This window comes from Felis catus, chromosome B3, assembly GCF_018350175.1.
Source record: "Felis catus isolate Fca126 chromosome B3, F.catus_Fca126_mat1.0, whole genome shotgun sequence".
Lineage (NCBI taxonomy): Eukaryota > Metazoa > Chordata > Mammalia > Carnivora > Felidae > Felis > Felis catus.
In genome coordinates, this window is record NC_058373.1 from 120,225,554 (window position 1) to 120,241,408 (window position 15,855).

The 15,855-nt window shown below is 49.3% G+C and overlaps 1 protein-coding gene across 4 annotated transcripts in view; it reads left to right on the plus strand.

Annotated features, from left to right (window-relative positions):
- JDP2 (Jun dimerization protein 2) overlaps positions 1-15,855 on the plus strand; it is a 38,979-nt gene that overhangs the window by 11,223 nt on the left and 11,901 nt on the right. The gene's annotated exons all lie outside the window — the stretch shown is intronic.

The following is a 15,855-nucleotide window of genomic DNA, read 5'->3' on the forward strand; positions in this document are numbered from 1 at the left end:
GAGATGGGCATGGCCTCGGTCACTCAGCATCATGCGCCTTAAATGGTGTTTGCAGAGGACCCGCGTGTGAAGCACTCCCTCCCCAGGTCCCTTGAGGCTGCAGCTCCCATGAGCCTTTCCTTGCAGAAGAGCAGCATTTCCCTGGGGACTGGTGAGAAGCAGAAGTCCCCAGCGTGGGTGAGCATCGGTGCTGTGCACGCCCCCAGCCACTTCCCCAGGGCTGGCAGTTTGTCCAAAGACCTGCCCCAGTGAGGTCCCCAGCCTGTGCCATTTCTGCAGAGAAATTGGACAGAATGGCTGCCAACCTGGAAGCGAGAAAGAGCGGGTGGCGGGAGGTGGAGAGGGGGTAGGGGCAGGGTGGGGCGGGCACGGAAGCTGCTAAGCATAGGTGCTCATTCGTAAGCAGAGGGGCGCCTGGATGTGGTTCCATCCTGTAGCCTGGAGCTGAGGGCTGGCCTTTCCCGAGAGGGGGATTCTTGAGTGGGGAAAGGTGTCCGGGTACTGCCTTGGGGTTCTTATACAGCTACTGCTCTGCTCCCCCCGCCATCCCCACGAGTACCATAAAAATTGCAAAGAGGGGCTGCTGGGGGCTTGGTCAGCGGGGGCAAACTGGCCATTTGCGGGCTGTATCTGGCTCTCGGAGGTGTTTTATTTGGCCCGTGCAGTGTTTTAAAAGAAACTTGAACCAACATTTCACTTGAAAATTTGGATTTTAATCTTTGATTAAAAAATTGGGAGATCTGGTCACACTGTACCCCATTCTGGCATGGCAACAGCTACATGGAATGGAAAGCCCCGCCTCACCCCTCCCCTCCCCTCCCCTCCCCTCCCCTCTCCTCCCCTCCGTTTGCCACAGACCCCTACACCTCCCTATTGTTCTTGATTTTGTTTACACTGTTGGTTTTGCTTTTGTTACCACCAGCTGCCTTCATTTACCTTAACTGCTTGCCCTCCCCCCTGCTGTAGACATTTGCACCCGAGACACCTGCATTTGGTGCATTGTAGGTGCCCATTAAAGACTGTTAAGTACCAGATGAAAGTTGAAAGTAATTATATTCTTCTGAGTCGATTTTGTAAATCAGCAGTGCTGTTAATAGCACTTCCTGGCTTATTTAGGTTCTGTTTTCTTTATGGGGGGCCCTTGTCTTTGGTCTTTTGCTATTCACTTTCCCAGTCTCATAACTTGAAAGCATCCGTTTCTGGGTCGTTCCACAGTATAAGTGCCATTTAAAACCAGCAGCTGAGCCGTTTCACTGGGGCGCTGAGGCCGGGGGACCAATGAAGAGCCAGGTGGCTTGGTTCAGGGGCTGGCCCAGCGGGGATTTGCCCCAAGGCCGAGTTACCGCCCCTTCCCTTTCTGCAAAGGGCGCTGGAGGAACTTTTCCTTTTCCTTTGGAAAAGGGCTTTATTTGGGTTGGGTATTTTTACATTTCACAGCCTCCCCCAGATTGGTGGCATATGCCCCGTACCTGACAGTGACGTGCGGTCTTCACAGGCATCACAGGCATCCACAAACGCGCACCACCCCGGCCGTGAAAATAACAAGCCGTTTTTAGGGCGTATTTGCATGTCCCCTCCCCCGCTGTCAGACTGCAGCATCGTGGGGGCGAAGAGGCAGATGGAACAGAGCAGACTGAGCTGGCGCGGAGCGAGGTCAGCCCTGCACTGGGAACTGACCTCCAAACGCTTCCTAGGTCAGACCGAAGGTTGGAGGAGGGCCATTCTTAGAGCAACTAGAGAACAAAGCAGGTGGGGAGAGAAAGTCGCAGCTGGGGAACCTTTGGTCCCGCAGATTTATTTGCATATGGCAAACTGTCTTTGGTGGATTCTCACATTGGCATTTTAGACTGGTAGAAGTTTCTTGGCTAATAATAAGATACTAGCTCACCATTATTAAGCATTTAAGATGCACCAGGCCCTGTGCTAAGTGCTGAACATACACGATCTTGTTTATTCCTCCTTACCCGATCCCGACCACGGGGTTAAAGAAGAGGAATTTGAGGTGCGGGAGGTGGGGGTGGGGGGAGGTCAAGTCATTCAGAGTCACATGGTTACGCGGTAGTGACACTGCTGCTGACAGGGCACTGTCTTGGTTGCACTGAGATGTGCACCAGGCGCAGTTCTGGGCGCTTTTTGCGAAGTATCTCATCGAACCTGCACAAGAACCCTTTGAAGTAATTACTGTTACTTTTGCAGTTTATGCCCGAAATATGGATGAGGTTGGCGAGACTCAGTGAGGTCCAAGGTCATGCATGCAGCTGGGAAATCAGCCCCAGCAGTCTGACGTTAGAGCCAGAGCTGTGTTGCCCCCCACCAGCTCTCTTCCTTGCACACTTCTAATCAGCACACTGTCGGGCTGGGGAGGCCGGATGAACCTGGCCCCGGAACACTCGATCATTTTGATGACATGGCCCAATTATTGCTGAGCCCCGCACTTCTGCAGCCGCATCGTCTCCCAGGCCCCGGGGGGGGAGAGGGCTGGCCTAGCTGCTCTGTGCAGGTGGTTCTGTCCGAGCTGGCTCTCAGGCAACCCACCTTGCAGAGGCCGCGTTCTCTTGGCCATGGCCAAACACACGAGGCAGTTTGGTAAAAGAAAATTGGAGGAATTAAGTTAAAGGACAGGTTTTGTAAATGATAAAGTGCTTTGTGCCGAGGTTGTTGTTATTATGTGGTTGACACTTAAAAGTTAAACTGTTTCGGTGCCAAGGGCTTGGCTGCAGTCCATTTGTGGAGCAGATATTTGCTAAGCAACTACTATGTGCCAGGCACTAGGAACTGAACCATAAACAAAGCCCCTTCTCTTGGAGCTGTATAGCATAGTGGGGGGCATCCGGAAATGCACATAAGCAAAGTCATATATAATACAAAAGGTCAGGTAGTGGTGAGTATTGTGAAGAGAAACTCAGCCGAGCAAGCAGATGGAGAGTGGCCAGAGGGCTCATTCTGATGTCTGGCTGGGGGATCTGGGGATGTCGCCTTCTGGGTTATGGGATGCTTAGAACCGATGCTTCTTCCTCGCCTTTCCTTTCCTATGTTCCTTTTCAAGACAGTGTGCCCTCTAGCTTTCTCCAGAGTTTTCCTTCTTTTACTTTCCGTTCTGTAGCCCCTCCCAGCCAAACTCTTCAACCCACCAGACCCTACTGGCCTGAAGATCTTGGCCCGTCCCAGGGCATCTCTGAGTGCGCTGCTGTGGCCACACCCTGCCTCTGCACCTGGAATGCATTTTTAGTAGGGAAGGCAGGGAGGCCAGAAACCCCACCCTTGTGCACGCGCGCGTGCACACACACACACACACACACACACCAAGCACTCACTTAACCACCTGCTAGATGGGATCCCTTACCCCCTTTGCCACTCTCCAGGGCTCTAGAGAGGACTCAAGTTCAAGGGAGGTTGGATTGGATAACCTTTTAGGAAAGAGTCTGCAAAGTGTCATTCCATGGGCAGGAGTCAGCCTACAGATGAATCTCGTTTGGCCCCTAACAGTGCGGTTTTCTTTCTGGCTTTTTTTTTTTTTTTTTTTGAATTGAATGAGTTGCTATATTTAAAAGCCAGGAAATGTGGACTTTCTGGCTCCTTTAAAAAAACCAGAATATCTGGCCACTCTAGGCCTACACCCTTATATGCACCGAGAAGCTGGAGCTGAGTAGCAAGTGCTCACTGTATTTGCACATAGCCTTTAGCTTGCTGCAGTCCCCACCACTCCCTGTTGCCTCACACACAGCCTGCTTTTGCATGCGTGTCCTGTGTTTAGGTCCCAAAGACAGATGACATCTTATGTTTCCTTTTATTTCCACCAGACTGTGCAGTATGCCTTGCACAGATTGTATGGTTTTTTTAAATTTTTTTAATGTTTATTCACTATTTTTGAGAGAGAGAGAGAGAGAGCAAGTGGGGGAGGGGCACAGAGAGAGGGAGACACAGAATCCAAAGCAGGCTCCAGGCTCTGAGCTGTCAGCACAGAGCCCGACGCGGGGCTCAAACTCCCAAACCGTGAGGTCATGACCTGAGCCGAAGTCAGACGTTTAACCGACGGAGCCACCCAGGTGCCCCCAGACTGTATGTTTGATACATGCTTGTTGGTTTAAACACTAATCAGCTATGCCAACTTTGCAAGTCACTTAAGCTTTCTGTCCCTTGATTTCTGCATCTCCTAATTCTTATCTCTGAGTGTCGTCCATTTGTTTTTCTATTTCTGAACTCAAGCAACTTCAGGCAGAAAAGAAAAAAATACAATGAACGTCAAACCAACTATTCCACAAACTTGGTTAATCATCAAAACCGCATGGAAAACTTTTTATAAATACAGATTTCTAGACCCCACCCCCGGGGCCCATGCACTCAGAAACTATGAGGGCGGAGTCCAGGGAATCTGTATATTTTGTAGGCTCAGAGATTCCTGGGCTGCATTTGGGAACCTGATTTTCACTGTTCAATACCTCTCCTCAAGCTCTGCCAACCCTTTTCAGGGAGCATTCCGAGGGCTTCACCTGGAGGAATCAGTGTGCACATCCCGTCACGGACTGCCTTTCCAGCACAGATTCCATGCTGACTGGGTCTGTGTCCTTGTCATCTTCAGAGCAGGAGAGGCTTAGGCATTTGTGACTTTCACACTGGTCATTTTCCAACTTCTCCGGGGGCCCTAAAGAACATTTAGGGTTTTTCACCTTTGATGAACTGTGTTAAAAAAATTTTTTTTTTTTACATTTATTTATTGTTGAGAGACAGAGTGAGACAAAGTGAGAGCAGGGGAGGGGCAGAGAGAGAGAGAGACACACACACAGGATCGAAGCAGTCTCCAGGCTCTGAGCTGTCAGCACCTTGCCCGACACGGGGCTCGAACCCACAGACCTTGAGATCATGACCTGAGCTGAAGTCGGACGCTCAACCGACTGAGCCACCCAGGAGCCCCTTCCTTTGATGAACTGTGAATTGGAGTCCGTGGACTGTAGGGTGGTCGTGGAAGATGTGCTCATTCTCAGCCGCGGGTGGTCGCCCCAGAGTTTGTTCACCAAAATGTTCGCCCATGTTTAGCCTGAGCATACAAAGTTGCCCCAAATCATCTGATGTGCTGGGTAAATGTTGGCGTAAGCATGCTTGTGTTTTTAGTGATTTAAAACATAAAGGCAGCCCACTGACATTTTTTAGCAAGCTTTGCATAATTGGTTTTTAATTTGTGACTCTTTGAAATAGCATTGGCCTTCTTCCCCCTGACTCAGACACTTTTTCTGTCTCATACTTGTTTGGCAGAGAGCTCCAATCTGTCCCTTCTTGGAACAGAATCTCCCAGCTCATCTTTGAAAGACTGAGTTTCCACTTTAGTTCCGTCACTTTCTTAGCGCATTTTCAAAAGCTGTTAGCTTTTTAAAATTTCCTTTAATAGTTTAATTTGAGGGAGAGTGAGTGATCCCTAAAGGCAGCTCTAGGTGTATTCAACCTTGGCCCCCGTGTTACTGAGTCTTACTTGATGTGGTACCCCCAAGCCTTCACAAGCCTTGTGACACTCTTATTTAACATCATAGGCTGGTCACATCCACTGTCGTTCGAGGACAGGGCCCCTTAGAGACATGGTGGTGGGGATGTGGCTGGATCTGTGTGTTCTTGGAAATCAGACACCTCTGCAAAGTTCAGGGAGTGCTGTGCTGCCTTCTTAGATTCTCTCTCTTAAGATGGGGATAATATTCGTACCTCTTAGTGCTGATGGGATGGTTAAATGAACTAATGCAGGTAAAAGGTCTTGCATGATGCCTGGCACTCAATGAGATACACAACAAATGTGAGACATGAATGTGGTTCACTTTTCCAACGTGACAGTTAATTGAAGTTAGTTTTTACAGTTGATTCCAACACCGTTCCTTGGGCTTTCATTCCCTTGAGGGTATTTTGCCCGTAGAGGTGGTGAGTGGCTTGAATGTCTAGAGACCCCAGGTGTCAGGGGTGCAGGGCATCAACCTAGCTTCCTAACCAGAGCGGGTATGTCTGGGGCCTGGGAAGAGCTCTGGACTGGGGTTCAAGCTTCGGGGTTCTTCTTCACTCACTCCCACCATGACCTTGGACAAGTAAGTCAGCTATCTTTCTGAGCGTCAGTTTCCTCATCTATCAAAGGAGGAAACTGACACTCATCGAGTTGCATCATGAAGATTAAGTGAGGCACTGTGTAAAAAGATGACCTTGACTCCAGCATGATATGATGGTAAATTGCCTTTTCTAGGGGCTGAGTTTGTGTGTTGTGAATCACACTGCAAATTCTGACAGCATTGGCCTTTCCAGTGTGTTGTGCCTTTGATCCGGGTTTCAGGGAAGCCAGCAGACCTGTTTCTGGTTGTGCGTGCAGCCAAATTTTAGTTACCATTGCCCTTCAACCCTCTGTTTTCCCCTAAGCTGCTTTGTGTGACCCCTTATCTTGTTTCCTGTGGTGTTAAGGTCATTGCTAGATTCCTGTGAACCATCAGTTTTTTAGCAGCCATACAAAGTGGCCTCTTCTGTCAATGCTGGCCATCTCCCTTTGGTCTCCCGAGGTCCCCGGCATGGACTCAGAGTTGGGAAACTGGGTCATCTCACTGGTGAGCTCCGCTGGCTGAGCCACTCTGGCACCAGCCAAGCCTCTCTCCTTTCTGTGCCCCAAGGCAGAAGACAACTTGACCTGATGTTGGAGCTCTGAGACCTGGGGCTTACAGGCAGATTCTGGCCGGCTGCAGAGGTGCTGGGAGTCAAGTTGCGGGCCTCGTCTGGGTTTAGCGACCCCTTGAGGCTGGGGCCCGTTGTGCTTTGCTCCATGGCTGTGGCTGCGGGGTTCCCCTTTGCTAAGCACAGTGCCTGTGCATGTTCTGGGTGGGAAGCTCCTGCAGAGTTTACTTCCATGGCCTCCTTCCTGTCCCTCCCCCAGCCAATAAAATACTTGGGCTCTTTGGAAGCATGTGGCAAAGCAGGAGTGCTGCATTGGAACACTTTGGCTCTGAAGAGTTTACTAGACATTTAAGCTTCTGTTTCCTCCCTTGTGAAAATGAGGGAGACAGACCCCCTACCTCACACCATATACAAAAATTAACTCAAAATGGATCCAAAACTTGATATAAGAGCCAATATTATAAAACTCTTAGAAGAAAGCAGCTGATAATCTTCACGAGCAATGATTTCTTAGATAGGACACTAAAACCACAAGCCACAAAATAAAAAGTAGATAAATTTGACATCATCAAAATTAAAAACTTCTGTGCTTCAAAGGACACAAAGTCAAAATACAGCCCACAGAATGACAGCAAATTTTTGCACATTATAGATCTGACAAGGGTCTCATAGAATATATAAAGAGCTATTACAAGTCAATAATAAAAATGGGCAATGCACATTTCTCCAGAGAAGATCTATGAATGGCTAAAAAGCATATGGAAAGATGCTCAACATCAGTAGCCATCAAAGAAACGCAAATCAAAACCACTGAGATACCCACTAGGATGACTGTTATAGAAAAGAAAAATAATAAGTATTGGTGACAATGTGGAGAAGTTGTAATCCTCATACACTCCTGGTGGAAATCTAAAATGGTGCAACCAGTTTAGAAAACAGTCCTCCAAAGGCTAATTCCACTCCCAGATATATACCCAATAGAAAGGAGCACATGGCCATGCAAAAACTTGTACACGAATGCTCACAGCAGTATTATTCATAGTATCTCAAAAGTGGAAACAACCCAAATGTCTATCGATTGACGAATGGGTAAATGAAATATGATATATGTATACAGTGGAATATTATTTGGCCATAAAAAGGAATGAAATGCTGATACTTGGCTACAACATGGATGAACCTTGAAAACATGTTTCATGAAAGAAGCCATTTACAAAGGAGGACATCCTGCAGGATTCCACTGATATGAAATATCTAGAAAAGGCAAATTCATAGAGACGGGAAGGAGAACCACTTCTCTGGTGACTGGGGCTAGGGCAGATGGGAGAGGTGGAGGGGTCCACTAAGGGGCGTGGGCTTTCTTTTGGAGGTAGTGAAAATGCTCTGAAATTTATTGTGGTGATAGTCGCACAACTTTGTGAATATACTAAAAGCCACTGAGTTGTGTACTTTAAGAGGGCACATTGTCGGGTATGTGTGAATTTTATCTCAATAAAGCTGTTTTTAAAATGGGGAAGAATAATATCTACATCACATAAGTGTGGGGAGGATTCAAAGGCATAATCATGTAAATCACCCGGCATGTATCAGGGCTCCAGAATTAGTAGCTATAGTGATTAAAACCCCCTTTTAAGCCAGCGGTAATGAAAAAGTCAGGATCTGGTTAGGGACATTTTCTCCTCTTTCCTTTTTTTTTTTTTTTATTATTTTATTTATTTTTGGGACAGAGAGAGACAGAGCATGAACGGGGGAGGGGGCAGAGAGAGAGAGGGAGACACAGAATCGGAAACAGGCTCCAGGCTCTGAGCCATCAGCCCAGAGCCTGACGCGGGGCTCGAACTCACGGACCACGAGATCGTGACCTGGCTGAAGTCGGACGCTCAACCGACTGCGCCACCCAGGCGCCCCTCTCCTCTTTCCTTTTTATTGCTAGTGGCCATCCAGAAGCAATGAGAGCAATCTGGCAGGATTTTGTATGGAACTCAGGAGGAAATATGGAGTAATCCTGGCTACTCATTAGAGTCCTCTGGAGAGTGTTTAAAAAAACATTGATGTGGAGCCCAGAGATTCTGATTCAGCTGGTCTGGGTGGGGCCAGCAGGTGTTTCTAGCTTTCAGCCATTGGTTGAAACCTTTGGTACCGTCTAAGCTGGCCCAGGTCTTTGAAGGACTGAGGGCATCTGGGTTCAGGATAGAAGACTCATGCGAGCAATGCACTTTATAGTTTGCAAACTGTGTTTGTAGACATTATCTCTTGATCTGTTTAATAACCATACGGGTAGGTGTTATGAATGCTACTAGTTGTGAGACAACTGAGGCTCAGAGAGGCTAAGTCATGTTTCAAGTATAATTTTATTCTGTTTTTTTTTTTTTAAAGCAAGATCCACACACATGCTCCTACCTATTAGTTATCAAATCTAACACCTTGGGGAGCACTTCCAGGGTGATGCCTATGGCCAGGTCAATCTATTTTGGGTAGACTTCAGAACAAAGCCTTTTCTGCTACTTTTCTTTAACTGATAGACATCCTGAGAGTGCAGGGCAAGCTGATAAAATGTTATAGACATATGTACATACACACACACACGCACACACACACACACACACACACCATTTGTAACTACTGTGTATGAGGAAAACACGAGATGGGAATAATTTGGATCCTGAGGCTGTCAGAAACTGTTCTCTATAACCTCTGAGTTAAAGGTTTAAACCAATCACAGCACGCCTATGGCTCTAATAAGGCTGTGATACCATGGGAGCCCCTTAATAACGTACCACCTTTATCTGTTTAGTATATTGTGGTATCATTTGAACAATAGACTCCTGCTGCTGAAACCGATCTGAAATCCACTGGTTTACTTTGGTGTATACCAAAGCGGGGTCTGCAGAGCAGTGGCAGCAGCATCTGGGAGCACCTTAGAAGTGCAAGGTCTTGGGTGTCACCCTGAGACTACTGAAGCGGATGCTCTAGAGGGCGGAGTCCAGAGATCTGGGATGTAACAAGCCCTCCAGGGTGTTCCGATGCTCTCTGCAAGTCTGGATGATCTGCAAAGTCCCTTCCAGCCCTGACTGGCAATGATTCTCTCTGAGAATACCTATGAGGGGTCTAAAACCACGTTTTTTCCCAAACCTATCTCAGACTTTCTGGAGGGAGCTGCATGCCATCAGCTATTAGGTAATGTGTGTGGTACTTGACTCTGTGTAAGGCAAGGTTGCAATCTGAGTCAGCAAACATTTCCAAACCAGTTATTTCCAGGTATTGAGATCCTCCCGGCTGCCAGCATTCACACCCTAAGGGACTTCCCAATTAATTAAGCTGCGGAGCTTGTCAATAGGCCGGTTCCTTTATAGTTTTTGAAGGGAGAATCAGATAAGCTATTCATCACCGTAGCTGGCTGGAGTTCTCAGCCGCCCTGGTCTGAGAACTTGGGTGGGGGGGAGCTCTCCACCTCCACCCCACCCCCACCCACACCTCCACCTGCCTGGGAGTTGCGACGCCTTCCCTTCCCCATCTCTCAAATTTTATTGCTTCCATTTCATTACATAAATCACTCATGGTGAAACCCTTCCGTCCTCCAGGCCAGGTATCCCTGGCTGTGAATTCATCTGGCCGTGTCACCTGGGTGGGATTTTTATTAGTGGGAGTTCAGTACCCACGAAATAGAGGTCGCCGTTCTGCTCAGCGATTTGTCTGTTATCTGTGCCTTATGCCTGAAAGAAATTGGCTGAAATCTGTGTTTTAGCTGCACACCCGGCATACAGATTAAACTGAACTGCACTGGTGGAGAATAATTAAGCCAAAGACCTTGTTTTTCACCTTCATGATGAAAGACAAATGACTTTCAAGGCTTTAATAGGATGATGGCACTTGAAATGTTCTTCTCCTTTGGCCAACTCGGGACTTTTAGAACAGCTCTGTTCATGAATATTCTTTGCAACAACTGCATTTTCATTTAGTTGTAGATAATCATTTTGCAGATCTCTTGTCTTTTGGTGTTTTGTTTTGTTTTGATTTTTTTTTTTCTTTTGCCCTGGTGTAATCAAGGCATATTACACTGCTATTGTTAAAGAATTATTAACTCCTTTTGAGAAAATTGATTTCCCTTCCCAGATATCTTCTGCTTCTTACCAGTCTTTTAGAGGTGGGGAGAGCCTTGGGGGGGCCACTATTCCTCTCCCTTTCTCATCTTTTGAATCAAATGTCAATTGGGCAAGAAAATTGACTGATTGCCTAGTGGGAAACTAAACCTCACCAAACCATAAATATGAAACAGGCCTGAAATAGACATATTTCAACAAAAGCCATCATTCTTCAAATAGCTCTTCTCCAGCAAAAGGATTTCCCGGCAATCATCAGCCCTTTTCTCTTCAACGTTAGACTTTCTGTCCTGGCCAAGGTGCTTTTTCCTACGTCTCCTGGCCTCGCTTTCGCAGTAACAGTGTTCACTCCTTCCTTAGCAGGACCATACAGAAATGGGTGTCACCCTGCCCAGCCGGCTTTTTCAGGCTTTGTTCCAAACACAATGCTGTCTTTTCTTAGCAGTGGAAACGGCTGTTCTCCACTGCTTTCTGAGAGAATGGCCCTTCCCTATTCTGCTCATATAAACCAGCCCTATGCCTCAGCAGCCTATTGTTTTATGGGTTCTCTTAACGCAGGAAAAGGTTCTTACTGAGGACAGGGGGGCTGGGAGGGCCAAGGTCAGAGGAATGCTTTGTCTTGCTGAGATGTGTGGAGACAGAGAAGTTGGTTCAGATAGATTCCCGCCCTCCCCACCCCCCCTCCACCTGCCCTCCCCACCGCCCCCCACCCACCCCGGGAGGTTCTGATGCCCGGCAATGGCAACTGCATCAAGCTTTCAGTTCATAAAGAACATGTCTCCTGCTTCTAGAAGGTGTTCCAGGAAGCGGTGGTATTCGGATTGGTCCTGCCACCATCTGACCAGGGACCAAGGCCGATTTACTCCTCTTCTCTGAACTTGAGCTTCCTGGCCTGTGGATGCCGCAAGGTGCTGGGATCTCTACGTCTTCTCAGTTCCGGAACCTCAGGATGGGGCTTGGCTTACCGCCCTACCACTCCCCACCATTTCCTGTAGATGCTGAGTGCACTGAGCAATTGCCCACCCACCTGTGCCCCCAGTCACCAGGGCTGAGTGAATCATCTTGGCAGGTGAAGCCATTGCCTCTGGCAGCTGTTGTTCAGAGCCTTCACCCGGTGGTTGGCTGGGCTGGTGTGATGCTTTGAGTGAGCACGGCTCCCACTATGTGGGTTTGTTCATAGGGGAATGTGTTTGATCATACCCTGGCCTTGGGGGGCATCTGGAATGAAGTCAAAAGAGCACCAGGCTGGGAGTCAGGAGTCTTGCCCAGGTCACCAGCTCTGTGGATCAGGCCTCCCTTTAGCACACATTTATTGAGCACTCCGGGTGGCTGCAAACTCGGCAAAGGTACAGAACACACACAAAATCGCCAAGTCACAGGGGTGCCCGGGTGGCTCAGTTGGTTAAGTGTCCGACTTCAGCTCAGGTCATGATCTCATGGTTCGTGAGTTTGAGCCTGCATCAGGCTCTGGGCTGACAGCATGGAACCTGAAGCCTGCTTTGGATTCTGTCTCCCTCTCTCTCTGCCCTTATGGTCTCTCTCTCTCTCTCTCAAAAATAAATAAACATTAAAAACAATTTAAAAAAATCAACAAGACACAGATTTCTGCTCTCATAGAACTCCCAGTTTAGTGGAGGGGGCAGAAACTGAGGACAGAATACAGCAATACAGCACAGTGGGGACCAGGATAAACTCAGAGTTCTATGGGAGCCCAGAGCAAAGGGACACCTCCCCAGCCTGGAAGCGATGAGAACCACGGAGGCCTTCCTGTAGGTGGTGATGCTTGAGCTGAATGCAGAGGGGGAGAGCAAGCCAAGGAAACAGCAGGGGCAAAGGCATGTGGCCAGGTAAGTGTGGGATATGAGAGGCTCAGGGTTGCAGGAACATGGAGTGTAGGGTTGGATGGACGGGAGCAAAGACCACAACACATGGGGCCAAGTCGCAGGCACCCTCGCTTGACACATGAAGGAGCTTGAGCTCTCTCCTGAGGGTAATGAGGAGTAAGTAACTGGATCAGATTTGTGTTTTAGAAAGATCCCTTCGATGGCTGAGATAGAGGATGGTCATGTAGGGTCAGGAGGTAGAAAGAAGCCTGGAATGGGGATGGCGAGTGGGGAGCAGATATGAGGAGGATTTAGGATGTAGAATTGGATGGCCTGAAGAGTCAAAATAAGAGATAAAGAGAAGGACAGGTCGGGGGAGGGCTGCGTGTCTAAGTCCAGTGAACGGGTGGTGCCAGCCTGGGGTGGAGAATAGACAGGAAGTAGCCAGTTGAGGATAAAGACTTTGAAGGGCTGAGGGACATCCAGACTGAACAGCCAGCTGGCAGCTGGATGTTTTGTCCTGATCATAAAGAACTCTTTGGCTTTCATATATAAATGGTAGTTGAAACCACATAGGTAGATGAAAATGATAAACCATAGGCAGTACCCATGGAGCGAGAAAAGCAGGTCAAGGATAGGACCCCAGGAGACATTGGCCTGAAAGGGACAGGAAGAGGGTCCTGGGCAAGAGACAGAAAAGGAGAGGTCAGAGAAGTAGGAGGGGGACAGACGAGGTTAGTGCTGTTCATCCAGGGCATAGAAAATTCCAGAAAGAGGAAGTCAGGTGGAGCCCAAAGGCCCAGGGAGGCTGACTCAGCAGTGACCCAGGCCCTGCCCTCAAGTGTGAGCCTTGGAGCAATCCACTTCCTTCCCAGGACTCAGTTTCCTCGTGTGTAAAATCCAGGAGTTGGCCTAGGGGCTTCTCCTTTCTGGCTCTAAGAGTCTGTGAAGTGACGATTTCTGAAACTCCTTAAAAGGGAAAAGACGTCCTTCCCACAACCCCCTCCCTCTCCCCTCAATCAAGCCAACATTGCTCTTGAAGGTTGGGTGAAAAGAAACCCAGGGATGTCAGAGCTAGACAGAACTTGGGGGAGAGTTTAGTCCAGCCCACTGTTGGGAGGCAGCATGATGTAATGGAGTCGAACCCCTGTCTGTTCTTGGCCTGGCGACTTCTGGCAGACACGTCACCTTGTTTCCTCAACTGTAAAATGAAGCCCACCTTGCAAGGGCGTTTGAAGGTTAGTGAGAAGTAGGAGCGATTGTGTTTATCAAAGATGAGCCACAAGACGGGAGAGATGAATTGATTGGCCCATAGTCACAGAATAGGGCATCTAGGTGACTAGAACTAGGTGTCTGATGACCAACCCCACCAGGGTCTGTCGCTTGCTGGGGTCATCAGTCAGCCGCCCATGGGCTGGTGCAGCCCACAGATGTGTGGCCCACGAAGTGTCCTTTCCAGGATGGAATTTGTTGCCAACATTAAAAATTGGGAGATTTTACTTAAAACCCCGTATGTTCAGCTAGGCTTGAAAACTTGGAAGATTTGGCAATGCTGAGTCTGTGCTGCTCAAGTGAGGCCGACTGGGGGGTCCCTTCCGCAGGCCACAGCCCCATCCAGCCCCCTTCCCTTGCTAACGTTACTTGCTTGGCCCTGGGAAGTGACTTGAGTTTGCAACTCGAGCCTTAAACTGACCATTTGGCTTGAATTTTGTCTTACAGCTCTGTCCGCTGCTCACTGAAACTGCCCCAGTATTTCACAGCTGAGGTCCAGGCCATGGTTGTTTAGAGAGGGGGGGGCTTGCCTGAGAAGACAGGGCTAGAGGGGGAACGGCTGCCAACAGCTCAGCCCTAGGGAGATGCTGATGGGGAAGGCCTGGCCCCTGCAGGGTGCATGGGGGCAGGAGGGGTGTTGGACAGAGGCCCCTGGGGTTTCCTCCTTCTTCCCCTTGGGGTTGTAGGCCTGGCCCGGCTGGCTTGTGGACGTCTCGCCCCTGGACTGCCCTACTTTGCTGATGCGTGGCTGGACAGGGGAGTGGTGTGGAACCGCAGCCCCGGGGCTCAGCGCAGCCGTGTTTATGTGGGGGAATGTCTGGTATGTTTGGTATTTGGGTGTTTACTTCCCAGGGTGCTCATGGGTCCCTGGTGTTGAAATGTGGCTCCTCCGTGCAGTGTGGCTCCTGGGGGGGGGGGTGGGGGGGGGACCCTGGTGGGCCTGGCCAGGGCTAGATTTTGAGGCTGCCAGGCTGCTGTTGCTCCGGGCCTGCTCATTGACAACTCGTGTGCCTTGAGGCACCCCCAGCCTGCCCTCCGCCCCAGGTCTCCTGTGCCAGATTCTGCCCTTGGGGGAGGCTGGGCGTGCGCCAAGCTTGCTTTCTGCCTTAACTGGGAAGGCGGGCCCAGGATCTGCCACTTACAGCACGCTTCCCATGTCTCAGGCTCGAGATTGGCACTTAGTCCTGTTATAGCCTTGTGCGGCAGGGCTCGGTGCCTTCCCCACGCAGGTGGGGAACAGAGGCTCAGAGAGGCCAAGTGACTTGCCCAGGAGCACACAGTCGGTGCTCCTCTCAGACCACATAGGCCTCTTAGACCCCAAAGTGCGTGCTGACGACCCTGATGCCACGTGTCTCAGCTGAGCCTGGTTCTCTGCGTCCCTGCTGCGGTCCTTAGTGCAAGATAAGGCCTTTCAGACCTTCTCTGCTCTGGTGAGTGCTGGGGGTTTGTTCTGGGTCCCCTCCCCCAACCTCTGCTTGTCACCAGCCTTATTGCTCTTGCCTTTATATTGCTTTGTCCATGTAAGAGTGTTCGCAGTTTCAGTGCCTCAGGTTAGCAAGTATCATTAGTCTTTGTCATCTTATCTCTTTGTGGGTCCCACAAGATATCTTGTTGGAAATGCTTGTGAAATATCAGAATTCAGAATCAAATCTGGGAGGAGGTTGCCACCATGTGAAAGCCACATGGCCTGCAGGAGAGGTGTGGAGGAGGCCCCTCCCGTAAACCAGTCAGCTTTTTTTTTTTAAGCGTTTATTTATTTTTGAGAGAGAGAGAGACAGAGAGAGAGAGAGTACATACACATGATCAGGGGAGGGGCAGAGAGAGAGGGAGAGAGAGAATCCCAAGCAGGCTCCGCACTGTCAGCGCAGAGCCCGATGCGGGGCTCGATCCCACAAACCGTGAGATCGTGACCTGAGCCAAAACCAAGAGTCGGATGCTTAACCGACAGAGCCACCCAGGCGCCCCCTCCCCCGCCCCCGTAAACCAGTCAGCTTTAATGTTACACATTCAGTGTTACTTGGGCAATAAATTGT